This window comes from Lampetra fluviatilis, chromosome 45 (assembly GCF_964198595.1).
Source record: "Lampetra fluviatilis chromosome 45, kcLamFluv1.1, whole genome shotgun sequence".
NCBI lineage: Eukaryota > Metazoa > Chordata > Hyperoartia > Petromyzontiformes > Petromyzontidae > Lampetra > Lampetra fluviatilis.
The window spans coordinates 2,473,688-2,486,595 of NC_136319.1; the positions used below are offsets into that span (position 1 = coordinate 2,473,688).

Below are 12,908 nucleotides of genomic sequence, written 5' to 3' on the forward strand. Positions count from 1 at the left end.
GCCTCAACACGTTAGAGGGGCATCGTGGTGTGATAAAGCCCGGACCACTTGGGGAGGGGAGGGGGATGTAGAAAGAGGTATGGAGGACGCGTATACAATAGCCGTACATGTGAATATGAAACAACGCAGGTGAAATAGGTGGTGGGTGCGGCTGTGAATGCTCGGAATGGGACTCTCCATTCTCGGACAAGGTGAGAGTGAGAGACGGCGACATCACCAGCAGTGGGAGATGGACGCAGGTAGAGTTGGTGATAGAGTCACACTGCTAACAAAAGGCTCACGATTCCAGGATGGGTCTCGAGAGTCGATAGACAAATTCCATCTCGGATGCCACAATGACATTCAAGCAGTTTGTCACATTGAGGTAATTACTTGGAGATGGAATTACAGGACACAAACTCTAAGGCTCACTGAGCTATGTGGCTCTTTGTCAGAAGCGACGTGGCTATCACAAATGAGAGCACAATGAAGTGGCTTGTGTGGAAATTAATTGCAGCAAAATACTCTAAATGCATGATGTTGATTCTAAATGTGGAAGTCCCAGATACAAATTCCCGCGACCAAGGGGAGAGAGAGAAAGATGCTAACTTTAAATATAAAGTAGCCGTAAGGCGAGCGAGATAACATTTCATAGCCACGCTAGCACCCAATTCATTGCTCTGTCTTACCATAGACACCAACTTGTACGCTGAGCTCTGGAAGGACAAGTTGATCTCTTGATACTCATCTCATAAATGAGCCACCGTAGCTGAGCCTCACCGATTTATATTAACACCAATTTCTTCAAATGTATATATTTGTTAAAATATTAGATTAATTTGATACATTTTGTTCATGTCAAGGTGTGTACTGTAACCATGTTAACCTTGAAGCTGCTGTTTGCGCACCAAGGGCATGGGTTCACATTCCGTGCAGTGGTCTCGTGATGTCAGTTTCGACAATGAAAACATTTTACGTATTTACTTCCTTCTCCACCGTCGCTATAAGAGAGAGGTCCTGGTTCAGCGTCTCAAAGAGCCACAAAGCGAGATATCCCAGTGAAGCCATGGGTCATGGCGAGCGTGACTCCCAATGAGAGTGTGGATAGTGAGCTGCGCTGCTCCATCTGCCTGGCCACGTTCGTTTGCCCCTCCACGCTCAGCTGCGGACACTCGTTCTGCCTGCGGTGCCTGGAGGCTGCCACAGAGACGGCGAGTAGCTTCAGCTGCCTACAGTGCCCAGCAGCCTTCCCTGTGTGACCCCAGCTGAGGAGGAACATGGCCCTAACCAACCTGGTGGAGCAGCTCAGAGTTGGAGACGGGATGGCCACTGCCGTCTTGTGTGACATCTGCAGTGATGACCACACTCCTGCAGTGAAGACCTGCCTGAGATGTGAGATGTCCTACTGTTTTTCTCACTTTAGGCCTCACATGGAGAATCCCAGGTTGAGAGACCACGCTGTGGTGGATCCCACTGTGAGCTTGGACGAGAGAAGATGCCCGAATCACAAAAGAGAGCTGGAGTTCTACTGCACAGTAGACAGCAGCCTGGTCTGCTTTACCTGCACTATCGCAGGTGAACACATAGGACACAAGGTCCTGATGCTGAAGGACGAGCACGAGACCCTTAGAGTGAGACACCATAACACGATCTGACCAATTCTGTCACTCGCCTACACAACTTCTGATAAACAATAACTATCGTGTGCTCATGCTCTCCCTATTGAATCTCTGTCTCTATGAATATTTAGCTAATCTTCTGTTTTGCATTTCAGAAAAGAGCCTCAAGATGTATTGAATCCTGGGATTTAATTTAACAAAATTGCATATAATGTAATTAAGTGGAAGGAGTTTTCAGACTGATATCACAGCCACTTGATAAACAATTAAATTAGATTTATCATGGGCCCGTGTGTCCGAGTCGGTACGGACACCAAGCCAGCACGGCTCCCACCGGCTGCTGCTACAACGAGGCATCAGCTTGCCCCCTCCCCTTGTCCCCCATCTCAGTCACCATACAAAGGCAACGTGGAGATGAGGGCCTTCGCTGTGGAGGGGTTGGTGTGGAGGGAAGAGCAGTGTGAGGGGTGGCTCAGGGGGCTGGAGTCTCCCCCAGGTGACGTCTCGTCTCTCACTACAGACGCACGTAGGGGAGGAGACGCGAGCGGTGGAGGAGAAGAGGAAGAAGGCGGAGGAGTCCCTGAAGCGGATGGAGGCGGCTCGTAAGGAGGCGCAGGTACCGTGTCCGGGCCTGGCTCTTTGACCCCCGTGACCTCCACCCAGTGTGGAAGTCGTGGAGGTCGAAATTAATTCAAGCGAACTAAGTGCAGCTTCATGACTTTGACGCCTCTTACTAAAACTATATCATTCACTTTCAAACTCAACATTAACTACGAAGGGGTTGCACGTTTACGGCATTCGATAGCTGCATCGGCGAGTCTGCTACGAGGTCGGGTTACTCGGCATCGCGTTTTCAACTCCTGTGGCAAAAAAAAGATCTAGAGAGTGCCACGCATTGTCTGAGTGGAGCTGTGGTGCAGCTGTTGAGCTGCACCGGAGATCGCGCAACGACACGGACGCAGAGGCACGAACAGCTGCACCTCACACCGTCCCTAATCGCGTCCCTGGAGTCTATTTAAACTGCAACTATTTTTTTTATTTTACCATGTACGTCTTTACTGAACTAAAGTAACTATTATCAGAAGCGACCCTGGCTGTCAAAAATTATAGCAGCTCAACAAAGTGGCTGTAATCATCATCATGTGAAAGAATATAGCAGCAAACCCATAGATATACAGGGTGTTTTAGAATACTGGACCAAATTTGAAATCGCTATATCTCTGCAACCACAAACCGCCCATGAATGAAACTCTTACCACTTGAAAGGGCGGGGCATAGAGTCTCAAATGTTTACTGCTAGATGCCTCTCCCACTACACAAACATCCCCTAGCCTCAGTCATTCGCAAGACACAGTGCCTCAACTTTGGATAGGTTGCACGGGACCCCAAGACTTGGCGCTAAACTCTTGGCCCCCAAGATCCCCAGACATCACTACACCGTGACTTTTTCTTGTGGGGATACGTCAAAGACCGTGTTCTTGTGCCACCATTAGCGACTAATCTGGATGACCTCAAAAACAGAATCACGGCAGCGGTGACTTCAGTGGAAGAAGACACTTTGAGAGGCGTTTGGGACGAATTCAACTATCGTCTCGATGTTGTCTGTACAGCAGGTGGAGGGCACATAGAGCATTAATAAAATGGTTAGTAAAACTTTATAACTCATTAAACCGTTTGCAACTTTTCGTGTAATTGTAACATGTTGCCATCGTGAAATATACTGCTTTGAAATTGGGTCCATAATTTTAAACACCCTGTACATAGCGAACCATAGAGATACAGAGACCCATAGTGACAGATAGAGAACCATATATATATAGGGACAAAAGGAGATACATAGATACCCATCGTCTAAACTATTATTGTTATTTTACCAGGTAAGGCCCCACTGAGCTATGTAGCTCTTTTTCAGAAGCGACCTGGGAATCACAAATTATAGCTCAACCAAGTGGCTTATCAGATGGAAATTGATAGCAGCCAATTACTCTGAATGCTTGATGCTGTTTCTAAATGTGGAGGGAAACCCCGGAGGACCCGAATAAAAATCCAAGCGACCACAGGGAGAGAGATGCAGGCTCCAAATAAACCAGGCGAGGTAGTTAACATCTCGCCACATCTCGTCAAACCCGGCCATCACAAATTATAGATCAACCAAATTGCTGACATCAACATGACGTGGAAATTTATAGCAGCAGCCAAATAATCTAAAAGCCTTTGGATTCATAGGGACCCATAGAGATACATAGATACATAGGGACACATAAGAGATACAGAGAGGCCCTTAGAGACTGATGGAGACCCATAGATATATATCGGGACGCAGAGATACATAGAGACCCAGAGACTGTACTATTTTGTTTCATTTATTTTACCAGGTAAAGCCCACTGAGCTGTGTAGCTTTTTATTGGATGCGACTTGGCTAGCACAAATGATAGCTCAACCAAATGGCTGATATCATCATCATCATCACGTGAAAATGTATAGCAGCAGAAAAACATACATAGAGACCCACATCGATACCTAAACACCCATATACATACCAGACCCATAGAAATACCTAGACACCCATAGAGACACATAGATATACATAGTGAACCATAGAGACCCATAGACTAAACGATTTTTTTAATTTTACCAGGAAAGGCCCCACTGAGCTAAGTAGTTATTTGTCAGAAGCCACCTAGCTATTACAAATGAAAGCTGAACAAAGTGGCTGATTGCAATGTGGATATTGATATCACCCAAATACGCTAAATGCGCGATGTTGCTTCTAAATGTGGAGTGAAAAAAGAAAACCAGAGGCCCCAGAGAAACATCCACACAGCCACAGAGCGAACACACGAACTCCAAATATACAGGCGTCAAGGTCATGATAGAACCCCGACCTGCTGTATACCAGGCGAGGGAGTCAACATCTCATAGCCACCATGGCGACCACACGCACACACTTAGTGGCTCATGGCTCAGGGAGCCAACCGTGGTCCCCGCTTCTCCACAGGTATCAGTGGCCGGAATCAGGGGTCGCATCACGGGCAAGTTCGCCCGCCTAAGGAAGGCGCTGGACGAGGATGAGAGGGAGGCTCTACATTGCGTGGCTGTGAAGGAGCGTGAGCTGCTGTCCCGGATCGAGGAGGACATCGCTCGTCACAAGCGGGAGATTGGCGAGCTCCAGGCGGCGGCCGCTCGCCTGCGCAATCTGCAACACGAGATGGACTCGCTCGCCTTCCTGCAGGTGGGGAGTGCCCCTGTGGATTCGCCGTTTGGGTGTCCAGAACAACAGAGCGGGCAGTGGCAGAGGGACTCGTGGTCCTACGGTAGAGACTTCACTCATGATCTCTCTATCTCTTCCACAGGGGCACCTGGAGGAGATGTGCAGGTACAGATCATTAACGTCTCACGGTTAAACAACCAAAACGGGGCTGTGTGTGTTAGACGGGCTGTGTATGTGAGTCTTAGACACAGGCTGTGTATGTGTATTCGACATAGTCTGTGTATTTGTGTGTTAAACACACATGTTGTGTGTGAGACATGGGCTGTGTGAGACATGGGCTGCGTGAGACACTGGCTGTGTGTGAGAAACTTTCTGTGTGTTAAACACACGGGCTGTGTGTAAGACACGGGCTGTGTGTAAGACACGGGCTGTGTGTGAAACACGGGCTGTGTGTGAGACAATGGCTGTGTGTGAGACACGGACTGTGTGTGCAATGGATGCTGAGTGTTCCAATGCTGTGGTTAAACGAGGCTGTGTGTGATGCTGTTGGTGGTTGTCCCAGGAGAGAGACCGCAAAGGAATCTGCATCCCCACCTCCCACTTCACTGGACATCACCACGATCCGCTCCCTTGAAAAGGTCGTGAACAGATTCCTGCCTTTCGCTTGTGAGTGCCTCAGTCTTGAACGCGCATGTCCCGCTGTGTTGCACTGCACTTCTGTGCTCCCCACCTTCATAAACTTTTCATTTAATTTTACCAGGCAAGGAACCCACTGAACCATGTCGCTCTCTTTTGGAAGCAACGTGACTATCACAAATGACATCTCTACGAAGTGGCTCAACTCGTGGATATTTATAGCAGCAGCCAAATCCTCTGAATGCAAATTGATTCTAAATGTGGAGGGAAAAACGCGAGGAACCAGGGAAAAATCCACGCCACACCACGGGGAGAGAGACGCAAACTCTGAAAGAGAGCGACATGGATCAGTGGGCTCTACCTGGTGAAATATAATTAGTTTAACAGTTTCAATATTATACCAAACCCTACTGCTGTGTACTGGGGCAAGTGCTGTTAGCAAGCAGCACACCAGCAGAGGGCAGTTCAGCATGAACCATTGTTGTACTGCACCTCTACGCGTCTACGCTCACGATCCCCACCATCGCCAACGGGCACCGACGAGAGCGGTGAAGTATGGTCAAATAACCCCCCCCCCCCCAGGACACGCACGGCGCGGGGAGACGCTCATCCAGCAGCGGAGTGACGTAATGTCTGTGCGTGGATGTGAGTGTGGGAAGCTGTGGTGGCTATTGTACAGGAGTCGTGTTTGTAGCGAGACGCTGTGAGAGTGGCATTAACATAGTGGTGCTGGCATCATCACCACTGTTCACTACCACTCCACACACAGTCATATTAGTGTAGTACTATATCATTATTTATTATTATTCACTAATTATTATTCACGAGGGATTATCAGTATGTGCACAAGACAGTCGCTTGTGTTGCGATAGAAACGTCGTGATCAATACATTTTCTATCTAGGTGACTTTACCAAAAAAAAACCAGTGAATAGAGATACTAACGAATATTAGTTTGTGTACAGAGATACTTATGAATATTAAAATGTTTACCCTAACACTAACGAATATTATTATGTGTACATGATAATAACGAATATTAGTACGTGTACACTAATACTAATATTAATCTGTACACTAATACTAACAAATTTTGGTATGTGTACACGAAAATAACGAATATTAGTATGTGTACACATATACTAACGAATACTAGTATGTGTACACTACTACTAACAAATATTAGTATTCATAATAAGGTTTTTGGGTTAGATCGCGTTATTTATAAATGTGTCGCAACCCTCCACCACCCGACACGGCCAATCAGTAAAAATTGTGTCACGTTGACAAAAGACAAATAGTTCACTACTTTAGTGTTGAAGAGTGAATTCACAACATTTACAATTTGAGTACGACGTTTAGCTGGTAATTGCATTCAGCATCATCGGGCGATTTGCCAAAATAGTGATGCCCTCCACCTGCGCCCCGTCTTTAATATAGAACAGCAGGGTGACGTCATCATTTAACCCAATCAGGTGCAGAGTTCAGTGACGGAGGGGGCTTTTGTAATTATAGAATAGATTAGTAATCAGTTAATTTTCGATTTAAAGCTTTCGTGACTGCAGGGATTCATAGTCTTGGTTCTTTCGGTAAAGTGACTTTTCCGAAAGAACCAATAATATGAATACCTTAAGTGTTATGATTCCTCTATAAGGAGTTGAAATGTGTATTATTTAATAACTGAACACAATCACTATACCCAATCAGGTTCAGACATCAGAGGTGGAGGAGGGTGGCGGGTGTTATTGTAATTATATATTATGTTAGTAATCAGTTAATTAGTATGTGTTTCCCCTTATAACCAATTGAAATTGTAATATGTATTATTTAACAATACGCTTCCAGGCCGCACTAAGCCTGTAGCTGTCAGAGCGATTACAATTATTTGTATTTCTCTCAAATGATTCTCTAATTAGTCTTGGCCTGTAATAATTTGTTTTACAGAACACTTCAACGTTATCAAAATCAATTGACTGGCCTTGTTGGCAAGCATGTTCTGCCACTGACGACAGTTGTGTTTGAGATAATTGAATATTTATTTGGTGTTCTTTTAGTCTTAGGCTGATGTTACATCCCGTCTGTCCAATATAGCATCTGCCACATAAGCAATTAATCCGATATACACCTTCTGTTGATAATTTAGGTAATTCGTCTTTAGTGCAATAAACTAGTTTTATTTTATTTTGTGTACTGTACCAAATCTTACTTTAATGTTGTGCTTTTGCAAACCACGGACTAATTTGTCAGTTACTCCTGAGATATAGATGTATTCATTGTTTCAATAATCTGATGACTTTCAACAGTGTTGCTTTGCGATCGTGATTTGGCATTCAGTGCTCTGTTAATTTGAGCATTATTGTAGCTATTCTGTCGTAGTGCTTCTTTAACATGTGAAATCTCTCTTCCGAGACTTTCACCATCTGACACTGTTTTAGCCCGATGTATGAGCGTCTTGATAAGAGAGGATTTCTGAGCCGGGTGATGATGCGAATCTCCATTCAAATAGGCATCAGTGTGTAAACCAAAAGTGATGTGATGTGTAAACCACAGCCTAACGAATATTAATGTGTACACTAATACTAACGAATATTAGTTCTGTATCCATTTGGGATACACGTGATAATCAAAGTGTTACGTAGTAATGTATCACGTCCTGCGGTATGACCACAACAACACAACAGACAACACAACACCAACGTGCGTGTGTACACGCCACATGCACTTCTCGTGCCGCTACTGCGCACGCGTCGCCGTGACTGCTGTGCGAGCGTCATCACTGTCCTCACCACAGATGGATGCTCACCGACTCTGGACACCAACTCAGCCCGCGATCTCCTCCAGATTTCTTCGGATCTCAGGACGGTGACACTGAGCAATGTCAGCCATTGTCGCCCCCATCACCCACTCCGCTTTGAGTACCGGCTACAAGCCCTGTGCTCTGATAGCTTCTCATCGGGTCAGCACTACTGGGAGGTGGACGTGGGGAAAGCGCTGTGGTGTCGGGTTGGAGTCGCGTACGGGACGATCCCACGGAGAGGGCGTGGTGATGAGTGCGGCCTGGGAGGGAGTGGCGTCTCCTGGTGTCTACAGAAACTTGGCGACAGCTTCTCAGTGAGGCATGGCGGGGTTGAGACCTCACTGTTGGTGCAGGAGCCTCCGATGAGAGTCGGGGTTTATCTGGACTGGGACGCAGGGCTGCTGTCGTTTTACAATGCTCACTCCATGGCGCCGTTGCACTCGTTCCATCAAAATTTCACTAGGCCCCTACATCCTGGGCTGGCAGTGTGGGGTAATGATGGTGCCTCAATGAGGATTCTGGATCTGAGTGGTGCGTCCTGAGAGAGGTGAACAGCGCAGAGGGCAGACGCCACGACGCACGGCACTCATCACCTTCGTCACCGCCACGTGCAAGTGCCACGCCCGTGACTGGCTGGTGGCTCTCTAACACAACGGGGGGGGGGGGGGGGCTGAGCGTTAACAATCCTCACAACGTTCATAGAGGGGGGTTGGGGTAAAATAGGTAACGCTCTGTGTGTGTGTGAAGCCAACGTGGATGTATTCACCCTTCCAGAGGAGAGTGACTGTAGTGTAGGGGTGCAGTGATTAGCAATGGTGAACTGGGATGTGCGTATACAATAGTGGTATCATGAGTTGTGGGAGAGATATAACAATAATAATTTTAAAAAGCATAAATGTACGCGTATGATAGTGGCGTTGTAACACTTGTATCTACGATTCTACAATAAAAATAGAAAACACAAACAACGTAGTTGTGCACATCGTCATTCATGCTCACTGCATACCGCAACGCTGTTCATGAATGAAACACGAGGACCAAATCCTCTACACAGCCACTGCCAAGCAAATTAAATCTACAAATTAATAAACAAATAAAGAGATGGCGCCAACAATGTCCGAGCTGTTCAAGTTATCTGCTGCGGCTGCGTCATGGGCGTGGTGACGTCACCAAATACACACACCCCCTCCCCACCGCGGTGATGACGCCACGCACGCTCCCCCAACTTGATGACGTCATCACGCACGATCCTCCAACGTGCCGAAAACCACGCATGCTACCCAAATGCGGTGACGTCACCACGATGGCTCCCCCAACGCGGTGACGTCCCCCCCCCACGCCCGCCTCTCACCACTGCACCATCTGTGAACACACAGAGGTTCACAGCTCATCGGATTCCCCCTGCACTACAAACACAGATTCTGACATTCTGGATTCCCGCCACTGGGCGTTGGCGACAACAAAAACAAACAGAGGCACTGAGGGGCAACCTGCATCCTCGCTGTGACCCATCACAGTGGGGAGGGGGCGGTTGGTGGATCACGAACTTACGCTGCTTGGAACTCCCCGCGAGGGCGAGTCGACGAGTTGCCACTTGGCCCTGGTGCTCGCCAGGAGAAGGTGGTAGAGCAGCAACAAAAACCACCAACACAACCACCACCACAAACACCACAACAACCGCAACAACCATCAGCACAACCACCACCACAATCACAGCAACCATCACCACAACAACCACCACAACAAGCACAACAACAAGTACCACCACCACAATAACCATCACCCGAACAACAACCACCAACAACAACCGGCATTCGCCACTCAGTGGTGGTGACGTCACCACGATGCTTGTGCTAGGCCATGTGCACCTTGAGGCCATGTGAAGTGTCGAACGCCCGCTTGGAGGAGGTCACGGGGCAGACCCAGGTGCCATGGGTCGACAGACTGAGATGACTTAGATGAATGGCTGATGCACCACCTGTGCCCCCTACTGTGCCAACTTGCTGTGCTATAGCCACCCGGCGCTAAGCTCGTTGTTGTGAGCGTCGCTCCTCCGCCCTCTGTTGTTGGTGGAGGGCAACTTCCTCCATCTGCCCAGTAGCGTCCTTCACGAGCCTCCTCTACTGAGGCCGATCTTGACACTGCTGGTACCAGTCATCGGCAAGTCCATTCAGCTCCACGTCCTCCTGTACCACGTCAATCCATCTCTTCTCTAGCCCGTGCTGCGCCCGTTTAGCCCCCTCGATCCGGCCGTACAAAAGCTGTTAAGGCATGCGGTGGCTGGGCATGCGGGCTCCATGACCCAGCCAACGCAAGCCTTGCCTGCCAGAGGAGCTCACCGATGGGACTTTGCCCAGATCTTTCAAGGATTTGTGAGCTCATCACACAATCCAGCCTGGTTAAACCCAGGATGGATCGTAGGGAGGCCAGCCTAAATGTTTCTAACCGGCGAAGATGTTCCATTAGGGGGGTCCACGTTTTGCAAGCGTAGAGAAGGGAGGGAATGACTATGGCCGAGAAGACCTAAAGCTTTGTGTGGAGCGACAGACCAGGCAACTTCCACACAGTGTTACGCAACCGATGAAAAGATATTGCCGCTCGACTGATTAGGAGTGAAACCTCCACTGCCAAACCAGAGCCGGTCATGAGCCCACTGCCCAGGTATGAGAAACTCTCCAATGTCTCCACAACTGCCCCATCACCGATTGGGAGCCATGGGGGTGGAGTGTCCGACAGTACAAAATACCCAGGCCGGTGCTTAGTTGGTGGGGTTGATGGTAAGGCCCCACTTCTTAGTGGCATGCTCCAGATTCAGCAGTAGCGTCTCTAACTCCTCCTCTGAATGAGCAGCAATTACCAAATCATCGGCATACATAACGTGGTTGACCAATAGGGAGCCATCCCTTGACCGCACCCGGGCATCGATCAGCCTCCCATTATATCTGTACCAAATGGAAAATCTCCCGGTACAGCTATATTGAAGGCTTCACGAACTACGTGGTCAAAATAGATGTTAAAAAATGCGGGAGCCAGAGGACATCCCTATCGCACCCCAAGGTGTACAGGAAATGGCTCTAACTCCTGTCCACATAGTTTTACCCGGGCCCGCTCACCTTCATGAAGGTCCTTAATGATCGTGAGAAGAGGGTCAGGGACTCCAAAAGTACGAAGAACAACCCAGAACCCAGGTCTACTGGTGGTATCATAGGCCTTGACCAGGTCAATAAATCAGAGATGTAGGTCTTGTTGGAATTCCCTACACCTCTGCTGTAGCAGATGGACAGAAAATATGGCATCTGTGCAAGACTGCCCGTTCCTGAAACCACATTGGGGGTCTACAGGCCTCTCCTCAGCGTGCCTAGCAAGGCGATGTTGAAACATCCTTGCCAGGACCTTTCCCGGCACGCTGAGGAGTGAGATGCCTCTGTGGTTGTTACAGTCTGTGCGGTCCCCCTTCTTAAAGAGGGGGACCACCAGGGCATCCTTCCAATCCTGCTGAACCCGTCCAGTGGTCCAGACCATTGTTATGATGTCATGTAGGGGAGTCTGTGCACAAACGCCACCCTCCCTCATCATTTCGCTTGGGAGATCATCTCTGCCTGGTGCCTTTCCTGGTCTCAGACTCTGGATCGCCTTCAGTACTTCCTCAACAGATGGCACCTCAGCCAGCCACTCACAGGGGGTGACTTCTTCTTCCAATTTTTAAGGCACCGCAGCCTCAGCATAGTCATCCCCACTTTGTGCCATGATGTTTTCCTGGCTGAGGGATTTCACCTCCTCCAGGACTTCACAGAAATGCTCAGCAAATCTCCAAACCTGTTCCTGGAGGTCGGAGATTGGATCACCGTTTTTCCCCTAATGATGGTAATAGGCGTGACGTTGCAGGTGATGGAGTTAAATATGGATTTGTGATCGCGGGCCACTGAGGCAGACTCCATCTTCTCAGCAACCCGTGACCACCAACCATCATTGCAGCGCCTCGCGGCTCACCGAACCTCCGAGCGAAGGCTGCGGTAAGCCTCCTCATTCTCTGACGTGGGATGCTGTAGACGATTAGAGTGCGCCTGTCGCTTTTTCTCAACCATCCTGAACACCTCCTGTGTCAGCCAGGGTCTCTGGGAAGGTTTGGACCGCGTAACCAAAGGAGCCATTGCAGCTGCATGAGTCACAATCCTAAAACTCGCCCATTTACCCTCGACATCAGGAGTGGGGGACGATGCCAACCCCAGCTGCAAGCGATGATGAAATTCTCGCTATCAACTTTCATCAGAATCCTGAGACCAGGCCACCTTAGGTTGGAATGGGGTATTGGGTGTACACCCACCACCGGAGTGGAAGAATGGCAGGCGCTTCTTACAGATGACTAGTTGATGGTCAGAGGGCAGATCAGCTCCACAGTAGGTCCTGGTGTCAAAGACATGGGCTCGCATCCGCTGATCCGTCACTATGCAGTCCAGCAGATGTTCTTGCTTGGACCCGGCATGCATCCATGATGTTGTGTGGATGTGAATATGCCGGAACAGCGTGTTGGTAATTCCAAGCCCATGGGCTGCACAAAAATCTAGAAGCCTCCTCCAGTTGTTTTTGAGCTGATCTGGCCCATGCCTTCCAATCACTCCAGACCAGCTGCCAGCATCATGACCAACTCGGGCATTGAAGTCACCCA

General features: G+C 48.6%; 1 long non-coding RNA gene and 1 pseudogene across 1 annotated transcript in view; one reads left to right on the top strand and one right to left on the bottom strand.

Moving 5' to 3' along the window:
* The window catches only part of LOC144947519 (uncharacterized), a 543,474-nt gene that overhangs the window by 260,375 nt on the left and 270,191 nt on the right, over positions 1–12,908 (bottom strand). The gene's annotated exons all lie outside the window — the stretch shown is intronic.
* LOC144947470 (E3 ubiquitin/ISG15 ligase TRIM25-like) lies at positions 1,053–8,784 on the top strand (annotated as a pseudogene).